Source organism: Phoca vitulina, unplaced genomic scaffold, assembly GCF_004348235.1.
Source record: "Phoca vitulina isolate PV1807 unplaced genomic scaffold, GSC_HSeal_1.0 scaffold56, whole genome shotgun sequence".
NCBI lineage: Eukaryota > Metazoa > Chordata > Mammalia > Carnivora > Phocidae > Phoca > Phoca vitulina.
This window is the reverse complement of record NW_022589759.1, coordinates 4,408,599-4,417,335: the sequence shown is the minus strand read 5'-3', so window position 1 is coordinate 4,417,335 and position 8,737 is coordinate 4,408,599.

Sequence of the window (8,737 nt, the reverse complement as noted above, 5' to 3'; positions counted from 1 at the left end):
CTGGGGGGCATGGGAGCCAAGTCTCTGTGGGGCTCTGGCGCCCTTCAGTGACAAGGTAAGGGCTGCCCCTAGGGGAGGGGTGGCCACTTGCAGGGGCAGCCCACCTCTGCCAGGGAGGTGAGCCCATGGGGCTGTGGGAAGAGGCCTGGAGCATCGTTACACACATCTCAACAGCAGTTGTACGATGCAGGCTCATGGAGAGAAATGGCTCCACTTACCAATAACTCATCCCTCTCACAAGAGCCCGAGGTGATTGGTACTGATCAGTCCTGTGGAAGGCTCGACCTTCCAAATTCCAAAGTGGGCTTATGTGAAGACAACATCCACGTTCCCATATTTCAAAAAACAAGCAGTTCCCACTCCCCACCCTGGGCCCCTGCACCTCCCCGACCACGGACGCACCCTTTCTCCCATAAAATCCACACTCTCTTAGAAAACACTCCAAGCCCACTTTAAAGTGGAGACAGGTGACGGACGGGTCTCAGTGCATCCAGGTTGCTGAAGGACTACTTTGGTTTTTGTTTTGGTTTGTTTTGTTTTTGTGTGTGGAACGTGAAAGAGAAAGAGTCCAGCGATTCATACACAAGCTGTATAAAGTGTGCCTTTGTTACACCATACGGGGGGTGGGGGGGTGGAGGTTGTGACCTTCCCACAGAAGGACTAGAAAGACGACTTTCTCCAAGAATGTCAAGCCCGACAAGAGACAGATCTGGTTTCCATTTTGGGGAGTGAGGATCATGTCTGTCCATGCCAGGCACGAGCCACCTTGTGAGATTTATGCCCATGATTACAGGGGTCGCAGCTTGGGTCACCCGTGAAATCCCCAGTAGCCCCCCGGTTCCTGGAGGGTTGATCTCACTGGGCTGGAAGGGAGCTGGGCCTGAGGTTGGCTGAAGCCTCTGGGGGTGGGGGGTCCACTGAACAGCCAGACTGCTCAGGACTGAGGGCACAGCACTGAGGGACTGTCCACTCCATGCCGGCTGCATACAGTGGAAGCAAACGGGTACAACCAGCAGAGACCTGTGTGTGCCCGGCACTTCCTCCATCTGTAAATTGCACCGGCGCGCTGCCCCTCCGGTGCAGGGAAACTCACCAACTTCCCCACTGCCTCGTCCCTCCTTCATTCCCTCCTTCACACATCCATTCTGGCAAGAAATATTTACCAAGCATTAAGCACACTTGCCTGGTGAATCCAAGATGCCCTCTTTTTCCACCTTTCCATGTCCCTGAAGTTGGGGTGTGTCATAGTCGTGGCCTCCAGGCAGCGGGCGTCATTGCCCACACACGAGTATGTCGAAACAGGTGAGACATAAGCAAGCTTGGTGGAAACTTCCAGGAACAACGGAGGAACGGCCTTCTGGGAAATTCTGTGTCACCAGCACTCTCGGGGTTGCACAGGACCGTACTGGCAGAAGGACTCGGACGCTGGCAACCCGGAGTGGAAGAGCGATTGGATTCGGAAGAGTTGGATCCATACGTGATGACCTCCTAGGAAATACCTTATTCCATCCATTTCACTTTTATTTCCTTTGTGAGGTATGCATAAGAATGCATAAGTACGTGACGGCTCTGACACTTGCTGGCTGCATGACCCTGCCCAGGTCATTCGCTGTGCCTCAGTTTCCCCATCTGTAAAAGGGGGGTGAAGTTACCTCTTGATACTGCTAGGAGGGGTAAAAGCGTTAGTACCTATGCGGCTTTCAGCGCCTGGCTCGCAGTACGTATGTGTAGTGCTCCCTGCTATTGTTGTTACTATTATTGCCTCTAAGGAAGATCTGACGGCCCCCCTTGGGAAGACAGGGCCTCACCTGGGCTTGAGGGGCGGCAGGACCCAGGCATAGAGTCTCCCAGTTCTCTCTGTCTTCTCTGAGTAGAGTGACTGTCTTCCCCATGATGTGAGATGTGGCCCCGGCAGCTCCAGACTCCATCCTGCACACCCTGCCCCCCCCAGCCCCCAGCCTGCCACCCCTCTGGCACCCTGGGGAAGGCACCCATTTCTGGGCCCATCAACCGAGGCCAAGGGAAGGCTGAAGAAAGAACTGGCAGCTCTGCCATTAGCAATAGCAATGAGCGGAGCGGTGGGATGGTGCACCAGGAGGGGGTCCCGGGAAAACGCACACGTCAGGGGCGGGCAGACAGTCTCCTAGATGTCCACACCAGAGACCTCAGTTTACAAAGGAGGACAGCAGATCGCAGAATGTCTTGTGACTTGTCCAAGGTCGTACACAGCCAGGCAGTGATAGGTGGGCAATTAATCCTCAGGAGGAACTCCTTCTGCTCCTAGCCCTTGCCCTACGTTATAACATTACTCCTCACGGCAACCTTACCACAGAAGCCAGCTCCTTCTGAGCACTTACTGGATGCAGGCGCCTCTGGGAGCCCTCTACACACAAGCAACTCATCTGAACTCTCCCAAGCCACGAGGAAGACACTATCAACACCCATTTTACAGATTAGGAAAACTGAGGCACAGAGCAATAAAGTCACCTAGCAAGTGTCACACAGCTTGGTAAATGGCAGGGGAAGGATGCAGACCCAAGTAATCGGATCCTAGTCTTTGCGAGGTAGGGATTTTTTTCTTTTTCCTTATCAAAGAGACTAAGCCTGTAATTTGTGTAGTTATATGAACACATACAGGTACTGAGATTTGAATAAAACATTTGACTGATTATGACATTCTCCTGCCTACGGTCATTCAGGGCAGAGAGATATTCCATGCTTATTGTTGTTCTCCTAGGAAGTACAAATTACAGGAAGCTTTTCTGGAAAAGATTGTAGAAAGGAAAGAACACATTTGTTCTTTTTTTTCTCCCCATTAATTGTCAGAGTCAGATTATACCTTATACTAAGGTTGTCTACCTGTTTTTCTTATTTAAAAATCATTTTTAAACACTCTCTATTTGCAATAATGCTGCACTTACCGGACACACGAAGAGACCAGCAGTACAGGGAGGCCCGCCTCCCCCGAGGTGACAGCTTGCGTAACTAGCCGCAGCGCCACCAGGAAGATGACCCCGGAGCCTCTGCCGAGCTTGGGAGGTTTGCTCTCGGTCCAGAGGCTGAAGCAATTCGCCCAAGGCCTCGCGGCTTGGAACGGGCCTATCAGGAGCCCCACCTCCCATTTTTCTTCTTCCAGAACTAGAGGAGGCCAGCTCCGTTTCTCTGAATCCACAGTCTGGAGTTTTCTCTCTTGCCATATTGAAGAGGCAACAGAGGCTGCGGCCACTTCCGTGGCTGCCTGGGCACTGGTCCACCGCCAAGGGGGCAGGGGTGGCCCGGGCTCTGAGAGGGCTGAGTCCCTTCTGACAGCAAACAGGGCCTCGGAGCAGGGCCTCGAGGAGGGGATGGGTTGCTGGGAAATAGCAGGCAAGCCCGGGGGCTGCTCCAGCCCTGCCTGCTGGATACAAAGGCCCTCATGCAAGGCCCCTGAAAAGTGGCTGGACCTTGGGGGCACTTGGCTGACGGCAGGGGCTGGCCAGGGGCCTCATCCACTGAGAAGCCTCTTCCAAAAGAGCAAACCCTGTTCCTTGGGTTGACCGACTTAGCTACAGTCTTTCCTGGGGCCATTTTCTATCTGAGCTGCCAGGATGAACGAACTTCCCCACCCCAAGTCTTTTCTAGAACATTCACACAGAGATCAGCAAGGTAGTCTAAAAAGAAGGCAGGTGGAGCCCTTCAGGTGAAGACAGTGTAGGACAAATCCTTAGAATCCCAGGAAAGGCGTCCTCATGCTTTCACCTGGGAAGAGGTGAGTAGGCCAAAACAGATTTCCTGCAATCACCTGTGGACTAGGGCCTAAAATTCCAGCATTATCATGTGATCTCTGCTCTGTCTTCACATGGCCTTCCCCTCAGTGTCTTCATCCCTCTGTGTCAAGTTGCCCTCTCCTTTCTTCTATAAGGACAACTTTCACTGGATTTGGGGCCCACTCTAAATCCAGGATGATCTCATCTTAACATCCTTAATTTAAGTATATCTGCCCTATTTCCAAATAAGGCCACATACACAGGTTCCAGGGTTCTGGGGATTAGGAGGCGGATACCTCTTTTTGGGGGGGCGTGGGGGGGCACAATTTAACCAACTATAGGGAGTAAGTTAGCTAACTTAGATTTGGGAAGTAGAGGAAAGGCATCTCGGGCAAAGGCACAGACCAGAGAAGTTCAAGGTTCGAAAAGGGGGGCCTCTGGGAGTGGGAGGACAGGGGGCAGGTCGTTAAAACAGGTGCCAGCCAGTTCACCGCTAGAGTTTGAACTTGACCATGAAAACAATGGGGAGCCACAGAAGGGTTTGCCTGGGTTATTACCTATCTCATCTGACTCTCCCCACATCTCTGGGAGGCCAGTACGCTATCCTCATTTACAGCTGGAAACACTGAGGCTCAAAGAGGCGAAGTCATTCGCCCACGAACAGACCATTAGGAAAATGTCAGAAAGAGGATTTGAAATCGAGCATCATGTAACCCCTTAAGCCGGAAGATGAATGCAGCAGAGCTTTGCGTGTCCACATAAGGCTGTTCAGGAAGGAGGAAGGGAACAGAGGTGAGATCTTGCAGGGACCAGACACCAGGCCCACCGCCCTATCCGAGAACGGTCTTCTGACGCTGGGCCTGGGCGACGCCATGTTGGTATGCTGAGATCCCGCCCTGGCCACAGCTGATTGGCCCAGGTATGGACCACCTGACTCAAGGTAAGCCAATCAGATTCCCCTATCCCACGGCGCTCCTGAGTCTTTTTGACCCCGGAAGGTGCCCAGGAGCCTGGCTCAGGAGTGAGACTGGCACGTCCGGGTTCTGCCTCTGTGCCGGGCTGTGTGTCCTCACGAAACTTCTTGATCCTCCCTCCACTTCAGTGTCCGTCTCTGGAAGTCAGAGAAATGAAAACAGCACTTTCTTCCATGGCTACTGTGGGATGCCGTGAAATCGGGTGGTGAAGCTTTTTGCCCAAGGCCTGGCACGCGGGAAACCCGGGGCAAATGGCAGCCAGCTCTGCTGGTTGTGTGAACAGAGGGAGGGGACTCGGGCTGTGCAGAGGCCACCTGCTGCCTTGTGTATGAGGAGGAAGAGGAAGACGGAGAAAGAGCCAGAGAGAGAGACACCGTAGGGGTTCTTGACGGCGTTCCAGAACTTGAATCCAACTGATAAGAGCCTTGGCTGCCCTCCCTGTCCTGAGGTCCCAGGAAAGACTCCGTGGTTCCTGCCGCCCTGACTCTGGCCTAGGTTGGCATAAATGGGTTTCTGTTATTTGCAGTCAAAACCAAACCCAAACAAAGCAATACAAAACACCAACCAAAACAACAAACACCTTGATTGGGACATTTTGGCAAAATGAAGCCCCCTTGGAATCCACCGGAACAGCCTTTTAACTGGATGCCAGGAAATTCCTGCCGCAGGCTTGGTTACCACATAAAGAAACCGGTCCAAGTGTATTGTGGGGCCGTCGCTGAGGCTCCTGAGAGGCCTCACCTCCCAAGGAACACGCATGTGACCTGCCACCCCACATGCCACACCCACACGTCCTGCTCCAGATGGGCAGGCTCCTGGCAAGTTCCATGTTCAACTCAGGAACTTGTTGAACAGGTGCTTTGAGGTGGGAGACTCCCCTGCCCATTAGGCTCTACCCATCCAGGCCCAGGCTGGAGAACGTGTGAGAGGGGAGTAGGTTGGGGCAGTCGTAATTTCCCGAGTTACGTGCCCAGATGAGTGCCTAACATCCATCACCTCTTCAACCATCGGGTTGGAAGGAGGCCATCATCTGCACTGATAGCAGGAAGGATTGAAGCTCGGATATGGCTGGCTTCTGGCTCAAGGTTATCCAGTCACTACATGTGGGAGCCAGAGATTTTTGTTTTGTTTTGTTTTGTTTTACATGAAATCAGCAAGATTGATCATTAACACCTTCACATATAAACAAGGTGTAGAAAAGTGGTATAAAGAACCTCTTGGGACTTACCAGCCAACTACCATTTTTTCATCTATACCCTCAACTTTTTTTGCCAAGGCAGAGACTGCAGTATTTTAAAGTAAATCCTGGACATCCTATAGCTCACCTAGGAAGGTTCCAGAATGCTTCACTAACGGATGAGAATTTTTTTTTTTTTTAACATCACCATGTGCTCATTGTCACAAGACCACTGGTTGGGAAAGTTGTTGTTGGAACCACCACCCCATGTGTCCTGGGAGGAGGCAGACAGTCCCAGCTAAGTCCTGTTCTTCCAAGGTGAGCAAGTTCCCTAGAGCAGCAGTTCCCAAAGCAGGTTCCCCAGGCCAGCAGCATCACTAGGAACTCTTAGAAATGCAGCTTCTCAGGCCCACCCCACACCTACTGAGTGGGAGACTCTGGGGTTGGGCAAGCAATCCCAACCTGTGTGTTTTAACACACCCTCCATGGGACTCTGAGGCCAGCTCCAGCTCGAGAACTTCTGCTCTGGAGAAAGACAGCCCATGGAGGTGATTCCATACTTGCATTTTGTCGGTTTATTACTTATGCAGGTTCTAACTCCTGCCCCCAAAGGATGTTGAGGGGCTGATCCTAAGTGGTATTGTTTTCTGGTTAGAATTGGTGACTCTGGAGCCCGACGGTTAGTGGGTGGGATCTGGCTCCTCCCCTCACTTCCTAGGGGACCCTGAGCCCAAGCCTCCTCATGCATACAATGTGCCGCTGACAGGACGGGCCTCTTGGGCTGGCCGTGAGAAGGGCAAAGGGTAAAGTATAGAAAGCACCTAGAATTTTTCCCGGTGCACAGCAAGTGTTAGGGAAGGACCAGCTGTTCTTACCAAACACGGGCGGCAAGGCCAAGGTAGGATGAGGGGGAGCCTGATTCTCAGGCGCAGCGCTGGGGGTGGGCCTCTGGGGAGGTGTGAAGGAGATTGGGGGGCTGCTGGGAGAAGCGGGGAACTCCCCTGAGGCAGGGAGGCTGCAAGGCAGTGACTTGGCAAGAGATGGAGGGGAAGGAGCTCACGGTTGCCCGGGGCGATGGGCTTCCCAAAGTCCCAGAGAGAGGACGGGAGGGGCCCGCCCCACTGTATGAGGTGTGATGCCTCTGGGAGCCCCAGGAAGGTTCTCCAGTCCTCCAGGGCCCAGCGGGGAAACAGGGACAAACAATCAAGGAGCGGGGAGGGAGGGCAGGAGGGCCGCCTCTGGACTCCAGGAAGATTCGGCGCCAGGGCCTGGGGCTGGGTTCAGAGCAAACACCGAGGACAATCGCCCAGGGTGTGGTTGTCCCCGGCGCTTGGAAACAGGAGTTACATAGTGTTAATTTTAAGAGGACAGACTCCCAGACCCTTCGTTTAAATGAGAAATGGAACAGAGTCATAGAAATCTTGTTTCCTTGTCCATGCATTTGAGAGAGGAGTCACAGGACTTAACCTATGAGAAGGGGCAGATGCCAATCCAGTGGCACAATCAGCATGAGCTTTGAAGTAAGACAAGCGACCCACGTGTGGGCACTGTGAGAGTTCCCAGTATGAGCTCACTGGGGATTTCATTATTTCCCCTTGGCCTGTTTTGCTGATCCTCTGCTTCCCTCCCCTCTGGAGCCTGCTAGTTTGTTCTTTATACTGACGAGTCTATTTCTCTTTTTGTTGTTTGCTTGCTTGTTTTGGTTTTGGGGTGTTTTTCTTTATTCTACATATGAGTGAAATCATATGGTATTTGTTCTTCTCTGACTGATTCACTTAACACAGCGTCCTCCAGGTCCATCCGTGTCATTGCCAATGGCAGGATGTCCTTCTTACAGCTGAGTAAGAATCCCTTTGTCTGTACACACCACACCTTATGTATCCATCCATCTACCGATGCTCACAAGTTGCTTCCATATCCTGACCATGGCAAGTAATGCTCTAACAAACAGGGGTGTGTATATCTTTTCAAATTCCTGCTTCTCTTTTCTTTGGGTAAATACCTAGAAATGGAATTACTAGATCATATCGTACTTCTGTTTTTAGTTTTTTGGGGAACCTCCATACAGTTTTCCACAGCTGCTGCGCCAGTTTGCATTCCCACCAACGGGTTTCCTTTTCTCCACATCCTCGCCAACACTTATTTCTTGTCTTTTTGATACCACCATTCTGACAGGTGTGAGGTGGTATCTCGTCGTGGTTTTGATTTTCATTTCCCCGATGATGAGTGATGTTGAGCATCTTCTCATGTGTGTATTGGCCATCTGGATATCTTCTTTGGAGAAATGTCTATTCAGGTCCTCTGCCCATTTCTTAAAAATCAGATTATTTGGTTTTTGGTAGTGTTATAAGAGTTCTTTATATATTTGGATGTTAACCCCTTATGCAATATGCAAATATTGTCTGCCATTCAGTGGGTGACTTTTTGTTTGGTTGATGGTTTCCTTCACTGTGTAAAAACTGTTTAGTTTGATGTAGTCCCACTTCCTTTTTTTTTTTTTTTTGCTCAAGAATTTCATTAAAAAAATACATTTAGGGATGCCTGGGTGGCTCAGTGGGTTAAGCGTCTGCCTTTGGCTGAGGTCATGATCCCAGGGTTCTGGGATCAAGTCCCGCGTTGGGCTCCCTGCTCAGTGGGGACCCTGCTTCTCCCTCTCCCTCTACCCCTCCCCACTGCTCATGCTCTCCTGCTCTCTCTCAAATAAATAAAATCTTTAAAAAAATACATTTATATTTGCTATAAAAAAATCTAGGAATCTATCCATTAAAGTCTATCTTTAAATTCATGAGTTCACAGAAATATTTTTAAAAATCTAGTGGACCTTCTTCAGAGGATGATGA